Here is a 26,450-nt window from a genome sequence, read left to right as displayed (position 1 = left end):
TTTTATACATATAATCAGTATTGTTACAATAATTGACACTGAAGAAGGCTATTTGTTAAGCCGAAATATTTGTCAACACGATTTATTAACAACATCTTCGTATAATACCATCTTATATTAGTATCGTTGCGCAAATCTCTAGACTTATATATTTTTTTTCCTTATCTGCACAGTATCGTCTATTCTAGACGATCCGGTACATAGTAAATTTGCTGGTTGGTCCTTTTTATAGAGTTCTATATATATTTAGACTTGTTTATATTTTTTTGTTTGGGCTTGTATTATATTTGCCTTCGGGTTTATATGATCCGTTCATCCTATTTTGACTCTTCAAAATTCAAGAGTCAATCCCAAATTGAGGTAAATTATATGGCCTTCCAAATACCGTTTCGATTCCTAACATCACTGAAGAGACATTTATTGTCGAAATCCGGATATGGTGTACAAATTTTTGCACCTTATGTTTGCGGTATACCATCTTTTCCGCAAGTTTATTGTTTTCTGTTTGGTTTACTATTAATAAATTAAGATCCATTTTTACATCTGGTGATCTGTTTATTTGGCAATCGCCATGGCAGTCAGCAGGGTTTAAGAACATCCATTGTTCGACCTGCTAGTCAAATGCGTTTTGTTAAAATATACTTTTTCACTTTTTTGGTCTTTTGGAAAATGTTGTTTGTGCTGTATTTAGACCCCTCTACCAAGAAATTTGTTTTACATGCACACGTATAAAAATTGCGGTTTTTATCCAACGCAATCATAGGTTTGAAGGTTGTTTTCAATTTAGATTTGTATATCAAGATATGTCTTATTCTCTTATGTCAATGTTTTGTACCGTTTTGTATTGTTGTGAATTGCATATATATTGGATTTTATATTAATAAAATTATTCTTGATATTTAATTTTTATGTCATGTCGTCCGTAATGTTTTTTTTTCAGTTTTATTGAGAATTTGTTGTTGACGGCAGATGATCTCTTGTTGTTTCATTTAACATATTCACCACAATCTTTTGAGGATTCGTGCGGTTCCTTCAGTTTCTGCTTTTTACTTTATTTTGTATCTTCTTAATGGTATGTGAGATCTTAAAATCGATATAATACTACAGCCTTGAATTTATACACTTTAGACGAATGATAGATAGACACATTGACCAGACCTGTTTATCGTTGAAGACAGTGTGTTGCTCTCTAGACTTAAAAAATAAAAATTAAAAAAGAATGAGGGGCCTCTGTGTCGAGTGGTCAAATAGTTCAACACTGTATCCATAGCCTGTCAACACTGAGGTTGTGAGTTCGAATCTCGCACGTGGCAGGTGCGTTCGACTCCAATCTTAATTGACTAGGATCGCCAGTTTTCCTGCCGAAGGTTGGTAGTTCTCTCCAGGCACTCCGGCTTCCACCACCAATAAAAACAGTCCGCCACAAAATAGCCAAACATATATGATAATGGCTTGTATTAAAGTTAAATTCTGATGTTAAGTGACTTGAGCACATATTTCGAAAATCGAATAACTTCGTGCATTCCCGATTTTTACGAAATTTTATATTTCGTGCAGCGATAACAAGAAATTAAAAAAGTTTAACATTTTAATTTCTGTCATTAAGTTCGTTTCTGAGGAAAAAATGGATTATACACAATAAAACACAGGAATCATATCTGAAACACCGAAAAATTCAAGGAAAAAGAGCGACTTCGTAACTTCACAATTAATTATGTGACATTTTACGCCAAAACAATGATTCAATCCTAACGCCAAATTACTTTCAATGTCGTATTTAGGAAACGTTGATACATGTAATATGAATGTGCTTGTAATTATATTCCCTCCGAAACTGGTGATTATGTCCGTAATTCTATAATATTGACCAAACAGTAGAGTGAACTTAAATTTTGTTTCGTGTAGATCTGGCCTTAAACGTTATATTTTGAATAGTTAGAGCTTTGTTATTTAAGAGTTTAACCTTTACAATTCATATTTAGAATAGAAGAGCTTTATCAGACAGGAGGGATTTTATTTCAAATTTGAGCTTGCTTTCAGTAACTGCGAGCATTATTTATTACGGTAAAATTTGCCTAGAAGTCAGCACTTCTGTGTTGGTGTGAATTATCATTGATATGGTCATTCTTATAAATCAACTATTTACAAAAAACTTGAATTTTTCGAAATACTAAGAATGTTCTTCCCCAGGAAAAGATTACCTTAGCTGCATTTGGCAAAACCGTTCGGAACTTTAGGTCTTCAATGCTCTTTTACTTCGTACTTTATTTTTTAACTTTTTTGTCGAGCCTGAGACATCAATAACTTTGTCAAACCTACATGGAATTTCATGAAATTTGGACAGAAGCTTGTTTATGACCAAAATACAGTATCCAGAGCAAAATGTTGATTTTTTTTTTAATTCTGTATTTTACTGATAAATGGACTCACTTTTTAAGTCAACATTATACTGTTACACTGACAGCAGCAATCACAGGCGAGACACGAATTTTTTATTCAAGTGTCACTGATATGTCTTTTGTAGACGAAACTCGCGTCTGGCGTACAACATTGTAACCCTGGTATCTGTGAGGAGTTTATTTAGTTAATCATTTAGTGTTTTTCCTATACATTGTTTTACAGTTAAGTGTTTTTCCTGTACTGATATTTATTGTATGTTGTTTTATGTACATAATGTTAGTGTTTGATCGAGATTAAAGAGGGTGCGAGTTGAGATTTAAAACCCAGATCCACTAAGTATTAGATACACCTTGAGGGCGTTAGCACCTTGGTGTAACTATTAATATACCTACACAAAGCCATGTACTTCCTTTGCGGTTGTCTCTTGTCATACCTTAATGTATTTGTTAAATTGAACACTTTGAGTTGATGGCAGATCTTTGATTGTTTCTGTTTTATTTATTCAAAATAAGTATATACTGAACATTATACAACTTGACAGACGTTATAGGTCATGTGTATTGTTGAAAACTGTATATAGCCATCTAGGTGCTTTTTTGTTTGTTGTTAGGTTGCTGTATCAGAGATATACCACGTATCTCCTGTTATTCTTAGATAGACTAACGAAGTATTTTTTGTAGTTTCATTGATGATGCAATACATTTATTATGCATAATAAATGTTTTTACATATATACAATTTCAATATATGACCCGACACAATGCACAATATAAATATTTGGTATTATACCATATATGAATACGAGGATCTGGTATGATTTCCTATAGACAACTTTCATACAGATACCAAATGACGTAAAGTAAGCAACCGTAGGTCACCGTACGTCCTTCAACAATGAGCATAACACATACCGCATAGCAAGCTAAAAATGGCCCCGACATGACAAATGTAAACAATTCAAACGATAAAATTAAGGGCCTGGTTTATGTACAAAACAATAAACGAAACACCAATACGATATATACAGAAACACACGACAACCACTGTATTACAAGCTCCTAACTTATGATATACAGAATGTGGAGGTAATACGAATAAGTCCATCAACAACAAGAGAATAAGACCATCAACAACAAAAGAATAAGAAACCATCGGGTGCTACATTCAAAAGTCATAAGTGATTAGACCAGGAGAATAAAATTACTTTTTATTAACATTTTTCGTTTTTCTTCCTTTGCTGTGTAAACGTGTAATTGTGTTTGGTTTGTCGTAATTGTTAACATGACAATATAGCATTACCATGTATATTCTCTAACCCATACGTACGTAAAGATACAAAAGTAAAATACGAAGGTACGACTAAGAAATAAGAAAGATTTCAAAAATACAGTTTTCATGATTTGCAAAACATTCTTAGGAGAAAATATAAAGAACCTATGGACACTATGAATCACATAGAATAGTTGAACCATCAAATAAGAATGTGCAATGGAAACTCTGAACTTATCTTAAAGCTGTATGTCGAAGTATTAAGTAATGAGTTATAGATTTTATGAAGAGACCCCATGAAACCTGTATTAAGACTTAAGAGTCTTGTTTTTTCTTGAGCGGCAGTATTCAACCAACACCATTGTGTGTCTTAGCTTGATTCCTGTAGTAGCGAACACATTTTGACACTGCTTTCCAAATATGTGCTATCATTTAGTTCCTTGTTCAAGGTATCGGTTTTCCTGTTTGGTACCTTCAATGTGCATGTTTTATTGCGTTTTTACGACATATGGTATACTGACATATAACTATACGGTATGGGTTTTATTCATTATTGAAGGCCACACGATGACATATATAATTGCTTACATCCACCACGTCTATTGGATTCTGGTGGATAGTTGTCTCATTCGTTATCATACCACATCTCCTGTTTTTGTATAGATAGGCAGAAGGGAAGGTTTGTGCATACGTGAAGCTAGTCTTTTGTTGTTTATTGGTGTTTTCGGAGGAGTTGGGTGTTGTAGTTTGTCTGTCCAATATTATTGGTAAATTAATTCTTGTAATCCTTTGTATGTTACTTTTTTAACGTGATTTGTCCTCGAAATATGATATTTCGTTACTTCACACTTTATGAAATTTGACGCGGTTCTTCATCTTTGGTTGAAATTTAACCGGAACATAGAATTAATCTTCAAATTTACTGACAACGAAAATTTAGCAGTTCGATGGAAAAGGTAAGTCAGGGAAATTTCCCCAATGTCTCGGTTTTTTGTAGCTTATATACAAATAAAAATTATTTTATTTGTTAAAACGGGTAGTTTTATCAAAAACCCTTGGGATTAAAAGATGACAGTAAATTTCTCAGATGGATACCCAAATAACAATGACAATTTTACAGTTCGATAAAAACAAGATACACCATGTGAAGTACCCCTTATGCTTCGGTTTATTGTAGCTAATATACTTTACAACTAGTTTACATGTAATATGTTTTTAATCTAACAAGCCATGGTGATTTAAGGATAACAACATAGTGTTGCGGGGTTACGCTAAACTCTCCCTCCAGCCCTTGATAGGGGTGTAACAGCAGAACATAAGAACAAACTATAAAAATCAGGCTTGGCTCATCAAATTGATACAAAGCACACAAAAAACAACAAACAAAAAGACGTAAGACACAAAATACGGATCTTAGAGTACTCCTTTGAAATGTGTATCCTAAAGGATGCGTTTGTAACATGCAGTGTGTCTAACCTGAAGAAAACACAAGTATTTAACAAAATAATTTTAGTCTATAACTAACAATGCATGAGCTTTAGTTTTTTACTTGTAAATTTAAAATATTTCTTTGTTTCCTCATTTGGAAGTTAATCAATTTGAATGAAATTCTGCATTCACTGTAAAGAAAGACTAATCATTGTAGAGATCCATTGACATGTTTAGTTTTTAGGAAATGAAGGATTATTTTTTTTGTGCATTATTGTGCTGAATATGAATGAATAATTTTGGTCAATGAACACTAAGCAAACAACAATCAATCCAGATTATCTCATGTACATGTACACCAATCTCTTTATCACGGGCCTCACATTACATACAGGTTATATTTCCACTGAGAAAATAGGACATTATTTAAAGCAAAAAAAAAAAAAAAACCATTCAATTGATTTTAATTTATTTCTTATTTTTGGAAAAGTTTATCCAGTTGCAAGATTTCCACTGTGTGTATAAGTCTCTGATCACCAACTACTGAAGTAATGCAAAGTTCTTAGCAAAAAATAGAATGAAAGTGTGTTTATATCACAATTAAGAAAACAACATTCTGCAGAAACACTATAGTCCAGATCAAATATTTTATAAACTGCCATTGACTGTGAAAGAAGTAAGATACTGTCAAATATATTTATTACAATCTGAAAATGTTATACGAGTAAAAAGTGTTTCCGTCTTTGTTAAGAAAAAAATAAAAAAGCCTTCTTCCTCAATTCCTGCTGGTCTCAACACTGCCTCTTCCGAACAGGTATAACAGTTTGTACATTCTGAAAAATAAGATGCATGACAAATATAGTTTACTCATTTGATAATCCTGTCTGAGTAATAACATTTTTTCTTGCGAGTAAGTGGACGATCATTTAACTTTTATGTTTTTTTTTAAATATATTCCGATTCCCGAAAATTTGAAGAAAAGGTATTTTGATCAAGGAGACAGTAATCAAATTTCTGATTGAGAGTATTTGACATTAAATTTGACAAAATTGAAGCCCAACAAAAAAATAAATAATTTGACGCTTGCGTGTTACGAAAAATCTTTCAGAATAAAAAAGAAAAACAATAGATGTGTTAATATGTCTTTTGAGTGAGTTAAGCCATTTTATGGAAAGCCTCAGCTGTCATATATTAGAGATTTACAAATCGTTATGCTGAAGCTTAAAATGTAAAGTTAAGACAGCGTGATGTTGAATTGAGTCATCAAAATGCTAACTCTAAATTACAATATGCTAAGTTGAATCTGTGCAATGTTGACTTGCAATGACAAGTGCTTTAGTCGTGATAGTATAATGATAAGTCACGATGTTGTGATGATATGCCAAACACACGTAACGTTGGGTTTAAAGTACATGATGTGAAGTTGACGTTGCATGATGTTAGCTTGCAGATGGATACTGCTCAGTCATCCACTTCGATAGCTATGATAACAAATAAAATGAAAAGCTGAAATGTATGGTGCTGACTTGTTATTAATAAATGTTGAGCTGAGAATGTACGATGTTATATCATTGTGATATTACGATAGGTCTATCATGCAATCTGTTGATTTAAAACACCATGATGCACAGTTGAAAGTACATGATGTTAAGTTAAGATAACACGATGCTACACCACTATATTGAAACGAAAGGCTTACTATACAATTTGTTAACTTAAAACAACACGATGCAACGTGTTGAGCTAAGATGCTCACTTGAAACTACACGACGTACAGTTGAAAGTACGTGTTGTTCAGCTAAGACAGCATTATGTTATATCATTATAATGTCACGATAGGCTTATTATACAATTTGCTCATTTAAAACTACACGAAGTACAGTTGAAAGTACGTGTTGTTCAGCTAAGACAGCACGATGTTATATCATTATAATGTCACGATAGGCTTATTATACAATTTGCTCATTTAAAACTACACGACGTACAGTTGAAAGTACGTGTTGTTCAGCTAAGACAGCACGATGGTATATCATTATAATGTCACGATAGGCTTATTATACAATTTGCTCATTTAGAATTACACCACGTACAGCTGAAAGTACGCGATGTTAAGCCAAGATAGCACGTTGTTATATCATTAGAATGTCACGATAGGTTTACCACACGATATGCTCATTTAAAACTACATGACTTTCAGTTGAAACTAGGTGATGTTAAAGACCAAAAAGCCTATTCAGTTCTACCAGTGATTTTTCCTTAAAATTTTGTGTGAAGGTATTTCATGTTTTGAGGAACAAAATATGATAAAAAAAATTGGGGGTCACCGACTTAGTTTTGTCACTATAGCAACCTCAGTTTCTTGTTTTCCCGAATATTAACATGATATTTGCTTGTTATTTAAACTCTCAAAAAATACCTTTATATCAAACCTACAAGCATAATTCTTGTTTCATGTTAAACATTAGATTTGTGTTATCAAATACAGGTTCAAGACTTTAAGACTCTTATTGTTTTGATCTTAAAAAATATGATTTATTTCATTCCCGCCAAAAATAAAACGCAAGAATGAAAAACGTTTCAAGTATTAAAAAATATCTACCAGTGATTTTTTCATAAAAATTTCAAGAAAGAAAGTGCCATGTGTACTCTTCAAAATTAAGCAAAAAATTGTATATGTCACCGACCTTTCAAAAAAGTTATGATTAATTTTCATGTTTTTTTCTCGTTCGTTTTGAAGAAAAGAGTTGTCGTTCTTCAGAACATTGAATCTGACGTCATAGTACAAGTTTTCCTTGTCGCACGGTTTGAAAAAAAATTGCAAATTGGACGTTTGAAACCCACATTTAAATTTTCAAGAATCAAGAATAACAACTATATTCACCTACTTTATTATCCGGTAATACAAGCGATCACATGTATGTATCAGTATCAGATCTCATGATGTTGTTGCCGCACAAAATTAACCTTCAGAAACACCATCCGTCGGAATGAAAAATTGTTCGAAATAACCTTTTACGACGCTTTAGAAAGGAAAGTCTGTGTTTGTCCTCTCCATCTCATTAGCAAAATCATTGAAAATAAAAAGAGAAATGAAAGATGATTACTTACAGACTATTTGACTATATTAGACTAGATGTGTGGGTTTTTTTGTCGCGTCAATTTCAGAACTTCGCCCTAGCGCACACTTTCGCTACTATTGACAGACGGACAGACATCAGCACGGACGGACTTCTTTATACCATTATGTGTCCCGACAAAGACGAGCGTATACAAATTATTCGATCTAGTTTGTGGATTCATTATTTCTTCAAATATTTAAAATATCAGAAAATTAAAATTATAGGTATAATATATGAATTAAAGTTTTTGATTCTAAAACGTTTTACATCCATTTAACCTATCATAAAATACGATCCCGTTATTACTACCTCATGTGTTTTGAATAAACGAGACAGTAAATATAAAATACAAATAAGTTTTTAATTCAAAAATTGATTTAGAATCTAAGAAATAATTTTCCGTTGAAAACTATAAAGTATTTCTCAAAACAGGATGACATATTATGAATCTAAATAGCTCACTTTGGAAATTAAAACAAAGACAAGGTTGTATGTATAGCCGGATTGCCGGCATTGAAAATCGAAATTTATTTTCAATCTTTCCGGTCATTGTAGCTTTTTGAAAGTGAGAAATTTTATGTTGGATCTTATTCCTGAAGCAATTGTTTTTGGCATAAGTTAAATTTACAACAAGTTTAGTTTTAAAAACCGTAAATATTTATTTTAATTCACATTCACTCGGTATATTAATTTCTTATATTTTTATCATTTCTTCTTGAGACAATTTGAAATGAAACAAAAGACAAAATACAATGTACCTTTATCATTTTTATTTTTACTATAAGATTTTGTCAATTAAGCAGTATAGATAAAATTTAACTTCATTGCAAGATCACCATTAATTTACGAGAATCTTAAAGAAATAAGTTAATCTCATCATGCATACGTTGCCAGTATATCGAAACTTCTAGAAAGTACTGTTTATCGGCCTAACCTTATGAAAACTCAGTTTTGAAAATCACGTTTTAAGTTAATTCCGATCTTTAATTTGCGCCGATTTGATTCTTTCATTAGCGCCTATTTTATTTTTTTTATCACTAGCCCCGATACTTTATTTGCTATACGAGTAAATACATGTACATGTAGTAAACCTAGAATGTATATTGCATGGTAATATATGGATATAAATAGTGTTCCCTTATGTTTAAGATAATTTTGGTCATACTGTTCGAGAACTTCGTTTTGACACGAGAAAGAAAAGATGGATTTCGTTATTGGCAAGTACAACAAGTATAGAAAAGATAGAATGACAAGAAAGAATTATATATCAGATGTGTGGCATATAAATTCTCGGCAAGATAATAATTCATTGTACTAGTATTACATTTTTATGGATTTTATTGTGGTGCTTTGAAATGCTGTAAATAGAATTTTACTCCGTGATTTTAGTGGATGTAAACAGAGTGCACAAATATCTTTTAAATTGACTTATCCTGCTCGAAATTCTACTCCCACCTCCCCTTTGTGAGCAGGGGACAACAGTTATATACATGTTATAATTGACAATTCATAACATATGTACAACTGGCTAACGGAAGAGGTTTATATGATAAATAAAAAAATAACTTTCACCTATATTATACCTGTACACAATCGGCGCAAATGAAAGACAAAATCGGCGTAAGTGAAAGAAAAAAAGTGAAATGCAGATCGGCGCAAATGCAAAAAGCCGAGTTCAAAATTTATATTTTTACTATTATTTTTTTTTGAACGGAGGTTACAGATAGTGTAGTATCTTTTGTGTCCATTTGTGTTTAATTTCCACTAGGTATCAGTGCGACGCTTAATTCCACTTTTCTTGGAAGACGTAGTTTTAAGCGTACACCATGTTGGAATCCGTGAAAAACGCGAAATAGGACGTTATAATTTGACGTTTTTTTTCATGGCTAGAAACAACGTCATAGAGCTTTTATGTCACTACCAAGTTGCGTTAGTTGATGCGCATCAACAATAGGCTGTTTGGTCTTTAAGCTAAGATAGCATGTTGTGATATCATTTGAATGTCACGATAGGCTTACCATACAATATGCTCATTTAGAACTACACAACGTACAGTTGAAAGTATGTGATGTTGAGCTATGATAGCACGATGTTATATCATAATAATATCACGATAGGCTTGCCATACAATATGCTCATTCAAAACTACACGACGTACAGTTGAAAGTACGTGTTGTTGAGCTAAGATAGCACGATGTTATATCATTATGACGTCACGAGAGGCTTATCATACAATGTTTTGACTTGAAACTACACGATGTAAATTTGAAGTAGTTTAGTCTTGACTTGAAACAGTAAAATGTTAAATACATTTCTTTACGGTCCTATGTTTTACATATAACGGTCTTTCTATATTTAAATGAGATAGGGTAATACCAATTGAATTCCTTTCTGCACGGATGATTTCGGCAGTCAGCATATATATATAAGGAAGATTTGAGGTGTGTTTGACCAATGCGACGCTCGTTACAAGATAGTAAGGACTATGTTAGTTTGGTATACTATTCCTCACCCTCCCACCCCATTTACGCATATTATATGTAACCTTATCGTTTCTTATCCACTTGTGTATAGTAAAAATTGATTCATTATGTATGGCTGATTGTATATATTTATGTTGAACACGTTCAATTAAATGCGATCTTGTAGCGAACGCACAACCCTATACTGTGTTTGGTTTTTTCTACGATATCTAGTTCAGAAAAATTTTATTTTCGGAGGAGTGAAACGAGGGAGTAAATAAGTTATAAAAACAGAACGTAAAGTCAAAATAAAACAATGATAGGATGACATATACTTGTGCAGAATTGAAGATTTTTGGTGTTGACTTCGAATATAGTACAAATATTAGATCGTTTTATGTTAAATTGAAAGACAATAACGATGCGTAAAACATTACAGAATTTTGTGAATTGAAACAGCAATTCTATGGAAAAGAATGAGGGACAAATTCCCAGGATTTTTTCTTCTTCATTTGCAAGTTCGGAGGCAAAATGATATACAAAGAAAGTTTTCCATAAATTCATAAAGCAAAAGAATTACCCATCGCTCTATATTACACTTGAATACAGTTTAGCCGTATATTTTACATGTTTTGTTTGGATTTTTTTTTTATGATTAAAAACCAGACTTTTTTTAATGAACAATATTTAAGAAAATATTTATCTGTGTTGTGTGTTAATTTATACAACATAATATTGTGCTTATAAGACTTATGAATGTGAGGGTCAAATTTTACTCATGTAAAATCACATCTATGTAAGAGTTAACGGAGAATTTGTATTTACCACTCTCGTTTTCCCCGAAATAAAACGAATTTGGAATCTTAAAAAACAAAGATCAACTGATATGACAAATAATACGCTAAAGCGTAGGACTGAGAGGGTCAGAGCTATTGCAGAATGTGACCCCCCCCCCCCCCCCTCTCGGCCTTGTTAGAGGTATTTGAAAATTTGAATTTTCTTTTCCACGAAATAAAACAAAAAGAATTGATAGGTGGAAGAATCCTACTGCATGGGGCCAACCCAAACATAAAGTATGGTAGATTCTGTTGTATACTTTTCGCTCATACATGAAGTCTATATGAAACCTAATGAAATTTGACCTAGAGCCTCCAGTCTAAATTGTCAACTTTCAAAAAAACAAATACATCATTTACTGCAGTGTCAACCATTTTTCCAGCACCAAGTAAGATAGTGCCCAGGTTTATATATATATCCATTCGGAGAATATATTATTTTTTTAAATTGGTAAAGTCATTAATGGACAATGACCCCTATAACTTATAATAAGAAGCCATTTAATGATTTCCGTCACTTATTCTCTTGTCCATAGTGATTTTCTTGGTTCTTTGCAGCTTCTCTCTATCTATATGTGTTTTCAAAGAAAAATAAAAAAATAAAAAATCTGTAAAAATTGTTAAAGTCCATGAATTATTTTGGTATTGCTTTGATTAATTTGTAGATATGTTTTTTTGATGTCAACAGTTTCTCTCTCTCTCTTATAGTTTTCATGAGTGTGGTCTAAATTAAAATCGGTAGATTTTTTTTAATCATTTTCCAAAATGTAGTTTATTCTTTTTTGAAAAACATAATAAAAAGTTTGGGCCACAGAGCATTTTGCAAGCTACAGGTTATGCAGTATTGTCAGATTTTGTATAAACTATACATGGAAAACTCAATGTTAGAAAATAAAAATAAAAATTGGGATCACGAGACTCGTTTTCTGTCTACAAAACAAAAAAGATAAAGTCCCTACACATTCCATCATTAGAGACGAAATATGCCAAAGGGATTTCAAACTCATCAGTCGAAAACTGACAATGCAATGGCAAAAAATAAAAAAAAATAAAAAACGACAAAAAAATAATGTTATCCGAGTTATCTCCCCTATATGGAAAAGTTGAAAAACATATGCAAAAAACGTTCTGTATTCAAAAACAAATAGTCGTTTTAATCAGATAAATCACATAATTTTCTTCATCAAGATGAAAAGTACTACATATGGATAACATTCCTCTCTCAAAATGTGTATATTTTTTTAGATCTAGACCGATTGTGTTGTGCTATATGAGAATCTAAGGGAGTTGCCATGTGATTTGTATTTGGGAGGGGAAGGGGGGGGGGGGGGGTTAGTTGTAATCTCTGTCCTGCCTTTTTATTTTTACACTCTATTCGGTCCTGCATTTTTTTTATTAGTTTTTTTCTAACTTTTTTTACATAAATTGGTTTCCTGCCTTTTTTTATTTGCCAAGTTGCTCATCCTGCCTTTTTTTTACTCAAAACTCCTGTCCTGCCTTTTTTTCAAATTTCATCCTAGCCCCCCAATAAAAATCAAATGGTAGCTCCCTAAGATGGCGAAAGACACCCGATCTACCATAAGGGCAATATATCTAATGAGGAAGAAATTTACAATTACGGTCACGTCGAGTTACTTGTAGATCTCCTTTTGTTGAAAAGAGTTTCTGTTTTCATTCATTCATCTATCTATTATACTGTTCAAGGGGAGGGAGGGATAATCGAAAAAAAAAATACACAAACATGGTGCTCATGAAGGGTAAGCAGATCCTGTTTCATATGTGGCACCCATCACTTGGCAATTTTGCAAATAAAGAAGGAATGTGTTATAATTTCGAAGAACTCCCAAAAACATGAATTACAGGGTGTCAAATCGATGAACGTGCTTAAAATAGGCTCCTTTTCATAAAAAAGAATTGATGAAAATGTATTTGCATTTAGTGTACAGTGGCAAATATTACATGCATATAAGGACGAGAATATGTAAGTGTGATATGAATATGAATAAATCTTGGCTCTGTACAAGACATATTTTGCTTGCTTAGCCGAATTTGTTACAAACTAGTTGACAAACCGTCTCTGACAATCTATGGAAATCCAAATAGCATCGGTTTTGATTGAGTCCAGATTTTTTGGCCCCATGCAGTAGGATTGTTCCACCTATTAATTCTTTTTGTTTTATTTCGTGGAAAAGAAAATTCAAATTTTCAGATACCTCTAACAAGACCCGGGGGAGGGGGTCACATTCTGATATAGCTCTGACCCTCTCAGTCCTACGCTAAGCGTATTATTTGTCATATCAGTTGATCTTTGTTTTTTAAGATTAAGACTCCAGATTCTTATGTTCTATTTCGTGGAAAACGGGAGTGGTAAATACAAATTCTCCGATAACTCTAACATAGATGTGATTTTATATGAGTACAATTTGACCCTCACAGTCATAAGTCTTATAAGCACAATATTATGTTGTATATATTAACACACAACATAGATGAATATTTTCTCTTAATATTGTTCATAAAAAAAGTCTGGTTTTTAATCATAAAAAAAAAATCCAAACAAAACATGTAAAATATACGGCAAAACTGTATTCAAGTGTAATATAGAGCGATGGGTATTTCTTTTGCTTTATGAATTTATGGAAATTAAACTTTCTTTGTATATCATTTTGACTCCGTAGTTAAATTTCATTAATATTCATCAACTTGCAAATGAAGAAGAAAAAATCCTGGGGATTTTTCCCTCATTTTTTTCCATTGAATTGCTGTTTCAATTCACATAATTCTGTAATGTTTTACGCATCGTTATTGTCTTTCAATTTAACATAAAACGATCTAATATTTGTACTATATTCGAAGTCAACACCAAAAATCTTCAATTCTGCATAAGTATATGTCATCCTATCATTGTTTTATTTTGACTTTACGTTCTGTTTTTATAACTTAACATTTTACTGTTTCAAGTCAAGACCAAACTACTTCAAATTTACATCGTGTAGTTTCAAGTCAACACATTGTATGATAAGCCTCTCGTGACGTCATAATGATATAACAACGTGCTATCTTAGCTTAACATCACGTACTTTCAACTGTACGTTGTGTAGTTTTAAATGAGCAAATTGTATAATAAGCCTATTGTGACATTATAATGACATAACATCGTGCTATCGTAGCTTAACACTACAAAATTCAACTGTACGTCGTGTAGTTTCAAGTGAGCATCTTAGCTCAACACGTTGCATCGTGTTGTTTTAAGTCAACAAATTGTATGGTAAGCCTTTCGTTTCAATATAGTGGTGTAGCATCGTGTTATCTTAACTTAACATCATGTACTTTCAACTGTGCATCATGGTGTTTAAATCAACAGATTGCATGATAGACCAATCGTTATATCACAATGATATAACATCGTACATTCTCAGCTCAACATTTATTAATAACAAGTCAGCACCATACATTTTAGCTTTTCATTTTATTTGTTATCATAGCTGTCGATGTTGATGACTGAGCAGTATCCATCTGCAAGCTAACATCATGCAACGTCAACTTCACATCATGTACTTTAAACCCAACGTTACGTGTGTTTGGCATATCATCACAACATCGTGACTTATCATTATACTATCACAACTAAAGCACTTGTCATTGCAAGTCAACATTGCACAGATTCAACTTAGCATATTGTAATTTAGAGTTAGCATTTTGATGACTCAATTCAACATCACGCTGTCTTAACTTTACATTTTAAGCTTCAGCATAACGTTTTGTAAATCTCTAATATATGACAGCTGAGGCTTTCCATACCATTTCAATTGATATTTTATAGTGTGTTTTTCTATGTTGTGATGTTACACTATTGTTTCAGATAAGGGTGAAGGTTGGGTACCTATTAAAACTTTTAAACCCACTGCATTTGTTTGCACCTGCCCTAAGTCAGGAATCTGATGTTCAGTAGTTGTCGTTTGTTGATGTGGTTCATAAGTGTTTCTCGTTTCTCGTTCTTTATATAGATTAGACCGTTGGTTTTCCCGTTTGAATGGTTTTACACTAGTCATTTTTCGCTAAGTGGTCATTCCCTAATGAAATGATCTTAGTGTACTTGCTTTAAAATACCGGCATGTCAGTGAATTACTGGGTTGTTTTTTTTTACAAAAATGAGAACAAGATATAACGAAAACAGTGGCCTTGATAATTAAACAACTTCTGATGCTAGTGCAAAAGACATAACACACAAGTTGCTGATATTAAAGAACAAGGAGTAGCAGAGGTGATAATAGGTTCAATATTTGTAAGACTCAGACCAAGACGAATGTCAATTACTCAATATGACAACAGAAGAGAGAAGATACATGATTAAAAAACAAAATGAGATAAATAGGACAATTTCCGAAAATTCTTGTTCCAAAGACATTATGAAGACATATATTTGATAAGACTTCAAGTATTGTTTTTTCTTTTTACTTGAAACATGTATCCATATCTATATATTCAATAAATAAACGTAGCAATTTCAATCTTTCTTCAAATATGTGTGCAAAACATACGGGTTTTTATGCAAAATTACATTTCCCAAACTTGATTATGTCTTGTTAGCTGAATGGTGTCACAATTACCACATTAATTGACATATTGGATGTGCACGGTTAAAAATTGTAAGACCCCCGAGTTATAAATCTAACGATAAGAAGCGTTTTAGAGTTTTTAGAGTCCAATCAAAGTCTTTGAAATAAGTTACATTTCATGGACACTGCTTCTGATATGTCCATACTGGAAACCTTAAAAATAAAGGTTTTATGACAGCTTAATATTGAAAATTGTTACGGGATAAATACATTTTGTATTGAAATAAAGTTTTCGCAAATTATAAATTAAAAAAAATCTAAATGTCCACATCAAAAGTGAATTGATATCCTCTAAATCGTTTAAACAAGAATTGTATATTGCATCTATAAAATCGGCTTTGCTGCTTGTTAGTATTCGCTGGCCATTGTTTCATTGAGTAAAAAAACATATATTTCGCTCTAGATACGGATTATTCAACCTATGGCAAACTTTTGAAATTTAGGTTTAATAGCGAATGAAAAAAATGTTGCCATAGGTTGAATAAAATATATAACAGATGAAGTTTTATAAAAAAAAAACATACAGTAATTAAGAGCTAATCTATTTACAACCACTTTAAACTTACCGTTTAAGTGGCAAAACTTTTTTTGTTACATGTAACAATGAAAATGGAGGTAGTTCTATGTGTTGCTGATCTGTATTAGGAATTAACATAATGAAACCAATGGAAATTAAGGATTTTTGTTGTTTTATGAAAGGCATAATCATCCATTCATAAAAATATATATACCAGTGACATTCTATCCAATTCTCGTGAATATCATACAATATGTGATAAAAATCTTTCAGGATAATATAAGTAGAATTAAATCAAATACATGAAATACTGAAATCTGATTCCGATTGAAAAGTGTATTTAATACACCTGTTTATTGTTGAATACTTTATGTTAAACTCCAGATGGTCTTTGGTAGTGTCAATTTCAAACGTTCTTCCTCATATATCTGTTGGAGAAGTTTTTGTGTAAGAAGCAAGCTCCTGTGAAAATGCACAAGTGTAACGTATTTACTGAGATATATGAAAGCGCTATACGACGGATATCTTACTGCTGAGAAATAGGGACAAAAAAGTTGACAGTTTGAAAGTTGAAATCAAAAGGTTTGCTAAAGATTCTAGTTTGATGTCGTCCAACTGTGGCAATATCGAGGAAAAGATCAAGATATGAAGCAGACCTTCTACTTTCGGTAGTATCCTAAGTATTAAAGTTCACAGGAATAAATGAGATGTAAGTATTCATTGAAATGTGGGGTGGGGTATTGAGTGATTATACATCATCAATGTATCTGAAAGTGAAATTGAAGAACTTTGGAAGAGGCCTTTTCTTTTTGTCTTTGAAAAGAATCTGTATGGATTCTACTTCATATGAGTACAACAACAAATCGTCCAGTATTGGTGCACACACAGTACCCATTGGAATACCGACTGTCGGCTGAAATGTCAATCCATAACACTCAACAAATATGTTGTCGATAAAAAAGTCCAACGTTTTGATAATGTCTTCTTTGGTGTATTTGTTGTGGGAAAAATCGTGTTTTCCGAATAATGCCTATCGCAATGCATATTCAGGACTGAAAATATCGAGATTACTTTTAAATAACTGAAATAAATGTTTATCTTGTTATAAGTTTATAAGATACTTTCCTTTACTACTTCACGCCTCAAATCTTTTCTTATGCACCAAATATTCATCTTTGGAGGGGCTGCAAGTTTTTTTTTCTCTCGGGGAAAAACAATTTTCATCGACTTTAATCAAAAACAAATTATTTTTAATAACACACAGGTCAGTGCCTGAGAGGAGAGAAAACTACTAGATCTTCAAATATCGCCTATTTTGTTGCGTTATTGAAAGAGTTATACTTTGAGCCCTTTTATATACTTAAAAGTCAACGAGTCTCGATTGCAGTCCTTACAAAAAAAGCAGAACTGTTATTATTTAAAGGAATTACAATGAATATAGTTTGTCTACACTTCCACAAGATTTCTATGTCAATATGCTGTAGTTGCATAATCATAAATCCATATTTAAAATTAGCTTCCCGTTTTTATTAACATATGCGGATGCGGGTTTTATTAGTGATATAATCATATCAGCACAATTTCCTCAATTGTTTATGTCATCACAAGGATGTCAAAAGAATCTTTTATATAAGATTTAGCGAATTCATGTGGCTATTAGTTATATCGAGCAGTCTTCGTCAAAGTCATTGAAAGGTCAGTAAACATATTTTTTTCATTATTATTATTGGTGTCTTTTCGCTTAATATATTGAAATGAAGAAATGCATTAATACATTTACACTACGTTCAAAAATACCATTGAAGGTTCACTATCTGATTACATATTAACATAACTCTTTTTTACTCTTCGCCCCCTGAATTCATGGTAAGATTGAACTAGTTTTTATTGTTCGAAAGATTTATTCACATATGATCAAAGGAGCCACGTTGTCGACAACCTGTTGATCAATTAAGGACTGCGATTGGTGATTCTTTTTAGCATTACATATGAAATATTGTTTAAAGCTTTCATAGATAAAAATAAGGAACAAATCATAAACGGCAACATGAAGTTTCACATTCTGTATATTTTACTTCTGTGTCTAAAAAACATAAAATGTTTAGTAAAGCACAATTTTTATTCTGTATTCCTTTTATCGGTGAATTGTTCATCAATGTTTTCCAAAGCATACTTTTTAAATACAAGTATCAATCACCAATGCTGCACAACATTCTTTATTGTCAAAAAAACATCAATATTGATACTTCACTCTCAATTTATTCACCATGCAATGTATGTGTAACATAATAAGAATACAGTTATGCACCATCATGAATGTAGCCTTGCGATGTTTATGTCTTTTCAAGTATCTTATTTTATCCAACTCTTTTGAAAATGCTTCCTGGTTATCTCTTCTTTTCCTATGTTTTTCATTATTAGTTTTAACATCTTTTAAATGACAACGTTATTAAATAAAAATACCCCGAATTTTACTGAATAAGACTGTTGTGCTAACTTAAATGGAAAAATTATTCGTCTAAGAAAAAAAGAGTATCAAAGCTGGCCTTAATCCGTGAGCGAATTGAATTAGGAAGTACATTGTAGGACACGAAATAATTAAATGCCCATGCGAAAACGACAAATCGTTACTTATTGGCACTTAAAGCAGGTTTTACAGTTTTCAAAATGTCATTAAAGAACATTTAAAAAAATACCACAATATTCTATTTTAAAATCCAACCGCATGCAGTTAAATGTATATAGATATAAGAAGATGTGGTATGAGTGCCAATGAGGCAACTCTCCATCCAAGTCAAAATTTATAAAAGTAAACCATTATAGGTCACAGTACGGTCTTCAACACGGAGCCTTGGCTCACACCAAACAGTAAGCTATAAAGGGCTCCAAAAATTACTAGTGTAAAACCATTCAAACGGGAATGTATACATTGGTGGCCTTGGGCTGTTTTCTGCTCTTTGGTCGGGTTGTTGTCTCTTTGACACATTCTCTGTTTCCATTCTCAATATTATAGTTGGAGATAGTCATGTGTTGAGCTATTAAAAATGAAGTTTTAAAGAATATTGACTGTTACAGTTCAAACTAAAAGCGGTTGGATTTTAAAATAGAATATTGTGGTATTCTTTTAAAATGTCAGTGTCAATGAAATATATGTGTTCTTATTTGATTCTTTGGTTTGTCCTATTCTTACATATAATTATGAAATTTGGTATATGGATGTGTACAGACCATACTATAATGCAATTGTTACAGCTAGAACAAATAACTCTCCTTTGGATAAATTCAATTTTATAGATAAGAATACCCCTGAAAAAATTCACAATAAGTTTTGTAAATTTACACTTGGAATAAAGAAATGTGCCAGTAACATTGCCTCTAGATCTGAATTAGGAAGATTCCCCCTTTATTGTTTCATTGCCACACAGTCACTCTGTATGAAGACCGACTTTTGAGTGAAAACTCACCTGTTTTACTTCAAGAGTGTTATTCTCTTTTAAAGTCACTTCATGATCGATGTATATACGCATGGTACTCATATGTAAACCATATTAGGTCCGACAATAATATTAGCAAACCCAAATTGAATCTAAAAACAAATACAGATCCTGTAAGAATCTTAGTAAAAAATACTATAAAAATGAACTTCAGCATAGAAATAAAGAAATATATGACAATAAGATATCATCTCTTGATCAAAATAGTAAACTTCTTTTGTTTAAGCATACAAAAACTGAATATAAACAAGAATTTTATTTTACATACCCTAATCTTGATACAAGAAAACTTATATGCAAATTTAGAATTAGTGGTCATTCCCTCGCTATTGAAACTGAAAGATATAAAAATATTCCAGACAAATCTGTCATAATAACTTCGACAGGATGTTTTCTTTCAGTATGTTCTAGATAAATATGCAATAAGCCCATTTTAGACTAGGTACACTTATAACAAACCTGGAAATCATATGGCTACTAGTCACATATGACGAATTAATTTGATATAACCATTGAGACAGCTAGATTGAAAGAACATGATATCGCTTGTTCTCATGTTAAGATTGAATAAGTATCTATAAGCTATTTTCCTTGTTTTCTTGAACCACGATCTATGCTTTATTGAGCCACGAGCTATGCTCTATTAAACCTTCGCTATGTTTTATTGTGTCACGAGCTTTTTTCTATTGATTTACCAGCTCTGTGCTATTGAACTACAAGCTAAATTCCATTGACTCCTGAGCTTTTAGTATGTTCTATTGAGCCACGAAGTATATTCTTTTAAGCCACGCGCTATGTTATATTGAACCACGAGCATTTTTCTATTGAGCAATAAGCTATGTTTCTATTGAGCCATGAGCTATGTTCAATTGATGCACGAGCTAATTTATATTGAACTACGAGCTAATTACTATTAAGCCATGCGCTATGTTCTATTGAGCTACGAGCTATGTTCTATTGAGCAACAGGCTGTGTTCTATAGAGCCACGAACTGTGATCTATTGAGCCATGAGCTTATTCTATGGTATCACGAGATATGGTCTAATTGAGCCTCGAGGTATGTTCTATTGAGCCATGCGCTAAGGTATATTGACCCGCGAGCTATGTTCTATAAAGTAACAAACTATTCTCTGTTGTGTCTTTATCTATTGAGCAACGAGCTAATTATGTTCAATTGCATCACGAGCTATGTTCTATTGAGTTACGACTAATGAATTACTGAGACACGAGCTATGTTCAATTGAGCCATGAGCTATGTTCTATTGAGTTACGACTAATGCACTACTGAGACACGAGCTATGTTAAATTGAGCCATGAGCTATTATTTAGCCACGATAAATGTTCTATTGAGCCATGAGCTATTATTTAGCCACGATAAATGTTCTATTGAGCCACGAGCTTTGCTCTTTTAAGTCAAGAGCTATGTTCTTTTCAGTCAATATCGCCACGTTTCTATGCAATACATATGTTAGTCAATTACTGGATAGAATAAAGGCTGGTAAAAACTGGTAACGTGGTTATTTCAGTTATTATACAATAACTTTAGGAGTAATTTTATATGAATAGCGGATGACAGTGGGAAAGAGGGGATCTTTTAACGTCAAGTGGCATGTATTCATTTCATAATTTTACTTTTGCATTCCTTTTATATTGCAGCTTTATAGTATTGAGGTTCTTCAGACATGTCATCTAAGAGACAACGACCAGCTAATGAAAATCTCAAACAAGGTAGTATATATATATACGTAGTTGTTTTGTGTATGCATAAAAACGACTGCTGAAGAGCATTGCATGAACTAATATCTAAAAACAATGTTTTGAATGTTTTATAAGGAATCAAGTTTTACCAATGTCAAGGAATATTTGCTCCACAGTACTTTTCTATAAAAAAAAATCTTCAGACGATTGCAGTAAGCTACGCAAAACACATGAAAATACATCTTCCATGTAGGAATAAAGCAGCACTAACTGTATATCTTAAATCTCATCTATATTAAAATAACAACCATCATCAAACCTGTACGCCGTTAACATGAGCAGTAATAATCCTACTATAATGTTTAAATAGTCTAAAGACTGAAGAAGAATATATGTGTTTACTGAATAGAATAAAAACAAAAATTGAGCAATACAAACAGAGTTGTTTATATTAATAATGGATCAAAATGTGCACATATAGTGGATTTGATTAGTAGACTAGAAATCATTACGTTTTCAAAAAATAAAAAATGAAAATTTAATGTTTAAACTGATCAGATGACTAGTAACTGTTATTGTATTTCTATTTCACTGACATTATAGTGAAACAAGCCCGGAGAGAGAATGACAGGCAAACATGGGAAAGACAGTTTCCGGTCAACGGACAAGGGACCTTAGTTTTCAACAAAGACACCAAGGTGCCTTTCTTAATCTCAGTGGAAAACGAAAAGGGACAGTATGGGCTTTCTGTTCAGATTGAAAGAGATCATGTCGTGTTCATTAAGAGAAAAGGAGAAGAAATAAAGGAACTTTCTGAGATCCACGAAAAAGAATGTGGCATAGAAAAAGGCAAGATTTCATATTGGTACAGTTATGACCGAGACAACCTCGTTCTCAAGTATGGAAAGGGGTATCGAATGAAGGAAACTACCATTTTAACTCACGACTTTCTTAAAAATGCATCTTCAGAGAAGGAAAAGGAAGAAATACGGAAAAATTTGTATCCGTACTTCAATGCAGAAGAAAAGAAGTACATCAGAAAATATGAAGCAATATCTACCGTTTCAAAAGGTAAGTAAAAAGGCAAAGGAATATGAATTACAAGAACTGTAAATGGTATATTTTCGAGATTTCATATTTTTGATTTACTTGCAGTTTAATAACATTTTTTAGATTGATAAATTTTGCTGAACTATGAGTTAATTTTGAAATTTAATAAATAATAATACAATTAAAAACCAATGTCAACAATTGAAGGACTCGCACCTTAATAATTAAGGTTCAAATGAACTTTTAAACAGATAGGCAACATCTTTTGTTTCATCAAAAAATTTAATTACATACTGCATTAGAAAGTACATACAAGTTAACAAACTATACCTCATCATTACGACAAGTCTCCAAGACTTTCTTACACTCTCTCAATATTAGTACGTACATACAAGATAACAAACTATACCTCATCATTACGACAAGTCTCCAAGTGTGTACACTGGTTTATACTTTGTACGCCACTACAGGACAAACACACTGTGCCGGAATCTAAGAAGTAGAAATAGGAAATTAAGCAAAAAACCGAAACATACTAGTAGTATTGAATACATCGTCATTTCATGGCATATGCACATATGTTATTCAAATTCTTATATATATGCACAAGCTAGATACGCATCTGTAATCATTAAATAGAGCAACGATTATTATCAAAATATTTTGTTTAAAACCATCATATTACGGCACTTTGCTTTCACTACAACAAGGAATACTAATAGTTTTACAATTTCCCAGATAATCACTCTGGTTTTTTTTTAGTTCTGCCGGGAAAAATATTCATATCTGTTATCCTATTTTGATGATGTTGTTACGGGAAGGTTTATTTACCCCTACAATATTGACAACAAATGAGTGATTGTATATACTTTAAGTTGTTAGAATTGTTTTCATGGTACACATTTAATGTACGTTAGAATGTCCATCCAAAAGTCACTGTATTGAATTTCTTACTCAGTCTTTATCATTGTCTGTTCTGTTGCTTATAATGTCTTATCAGCATCACAAATTATTCACTTTCTCTGTAATGATTGCTCGTTGTGCAAGTCTGTCTTTTATATTTTTCTCCTTCTTTACACACTCTTGACTTTTCGGTCATACAAATTTCCTCTGTACCCGGAGTACAAATTTTGATTGGTTGCTTTCTGAGTCTGAATACGATAATCGTATTCGAAATTTTGATGACTGTAAGGTATGCCTTAAAACTAAAGATGCTAAGAATTCTACAATCGTACAGTACGTTGACTTCTAGTTGTCTTTTTGTATTGAAGTCTTTATGTTGCTGTCATTGACTCATACCGCATATATATCTTATTCATAACACATTTTGCAATTGACATTGAGGGTAACACAAAAAAATCAAATTTTACGACATCAGAGATGCATTAAATTTCACATTTTCATATTGTAAACTTTCTATTTTTATATAGCATAAAAGAAACATCTCTTGTATATAGATTTTATGTCTCCCGTGTTATTCTACGGCTTACGTACCGTATTATTTCTTTGATAATTTCTTATAATCAAGCTGTTGAATCCCTAATAATAAAGTTTAATTCAACACTTCCAAATTTTACGATCGTCATCATGATTTAGTTGACATTTTTTAAATATTTGTGTCACAGATCACCACCAATTTGTTCCACTTGCTGTAACTATAATCCCGTCCTTCTTTGTCTTGTATTTTAAACACACATGTATGCAGCTGATCAACGGAAATTGACTTTGCATGAGCAACGCGACAGATATAAATGATCGAGCATATTCTGCCTACTCTTCTGGCGTAGTTTTTATGAAATTTATTTCTATGTTCGTAGTTTTTATTGTGGTCAAAGTGTTGGACTCATAGTTTTCATTAGCTCTTCTGATCTGTATCTCGTTTTAAAGAACCGACAAGATAAATGCAACAAGGTATTTCTTGTGTTGAAAAATAACTTACACGTGCGACTTAAACCAGCAACCAAAATAAACAGCAAAATTGTGAAGCCTAAAAAATACAAGATAACAAAATTGATAATAGATAACATCTCAATTGATACGAAACGTAAAATATTGATTAACTTTTTGAATTTAAAAAACAAAAGTTATTAGATATAGATACGTACCAGTCTCATTTTACAAACAGTACCGTAAATCAAACTTTTCTAAGTTGATTGTATCGGTATTTGCATATACAAATAATATTTTTATAGTGAATCTTTTTTTAATATACTGAAATTTGTAGTGAATCTAAGGCTCATTGTTCAAGTAGGTGAATGAATTTGAATTTCAAAACAGAATAACAGTTATTTGAACAAATATGTTTCAGTGATGGGGCCGATGTTTTTTTTTATAACTTTACAAATTTATGATTGTTCGACTCCACGAACACTTACGATGGTCTCTAATGGATAATTATTAAATAAATGTATTATTTCATTTTCACATTGGTACGCTTCGATCAGCTCAGTGAAGGCAACATATGTTAAAATTTCACTTATTCACGAAACTAAAGAATAGCATTACTTGTAAAGATTATATCGGAAATGTGTTGCGCTGCTTTAATCACCGCCAAATGTCTAAACAAGCTGGGACGATTGTTTTCAAATCACTATCATTTAAATGTCAACTTACATTGCTGTAAAAAGGGTTCTTGAATTATAAGGTATTTTCATTTAGTCCTAGCATATAATATAGAATTGATAATATCTTACTGTTCATTGTACTTATGGTATACTTCAAAACTTTGTCAGTTCAGTGAAAGCAACATATGTTTAAAATTCACTTATTCACGTAACTATGGTTCTGGCTTATCTGTTAAGATTACGACGAGAAAATTTGTGTGCAGCTAAAATCAATGCAAATCTTCGAAATAGGCACGAATTTGTTTTGTTTTCTTCAAATCATCAATATTTTTTAAGTCTTCTTTAATTACATTGCAGGAAAACATGTCGTTAATAATCATAGCATAACATTTTAAAATTTCACCGCGTCATGATTGTGTCGTTTATTGTACAATGTTAAACCATTGTCGTGACGTCAGCCTATTCATTTACCGTGGATTCTTTTTCTAGAATCAACGCTTTCTAAATCTGTCGCTGAAATGGATTCACCAAATTATATTCAATTGTTTCCTTTGTGCGCCTAATTTCATTAAGTTTGAACAGCTAATTTACTGATTTCTGTTCACTAATGGAATTAATTAAAAAACTTACCTTTAGTTTTTGTAATTTTTATATGCCTTTACTGGGGATCGAACCCGTCCTTGAAATCTGTTATTTGTGACTGATATCAACATATCGACGAAACCTCTCGGCTACGAATTGGTTACAATATAAATGTCTATTATATATATATAAATGAACATATGATATACATCGGTACAACGTACACACAGGACTTGTACCTTTATATATACATAATAGGCAATCGTATAATATAAGTTGGTAGCCTCGAGGTTAGCATGGTTAAGATCAATGAGTTAAAGAGTCAAGTTAAAGGTAGGGACTTGTCGGTTTAGGTTCGAATCCCTGTATTCTCTTTGTTGTCCCTATTCTTTAGTTTTTCTGTTTTTTGCTT

General features: G+C 32.1%; 1 long non-coding RNA gene across 1 annotated transcript; it reads left to right on the top strand.

The window, feature by feature from the left end:
- The first annotated feature begins 18,241 nt into the window (after positions 1-18,241).
- On the top strand, positions 18,242-22,921 carry LOC127726072 (uncharacterized). Its single transcript, XR_007993315.1, has 3 exons — positions 18,242-18,345; positions 21,801-21,872; positions 22,446-22,921. It is a non-coding gene; the product is annotated as an uncharacterized LOC127726072 (long non-coding RNA).
- The last annotated feature ends 3,529 nt before the right edge of the window (positions 22,922-26,450 follow it).

The sequence above is a fragment of the Mytilus californianus genome, unplaced genomic scaffold, assembly GCF_021869535.1.
Source record: "Mytilus californianus isolate M0D057914Y unplaced genomic scaffold, xbMytCali1.0.p SCAF_16, whole genome shotgun sequence".
Taxonomy (NCBI): Eukaryota; Metazoa; Mollusca; class Bivalvia; order Mytilida; family Mytilidae; genus Mytilus; species Mytilus californianus.
This window is presented reverse-complemented; position numbering and strand designations above follow the sequence as displayed.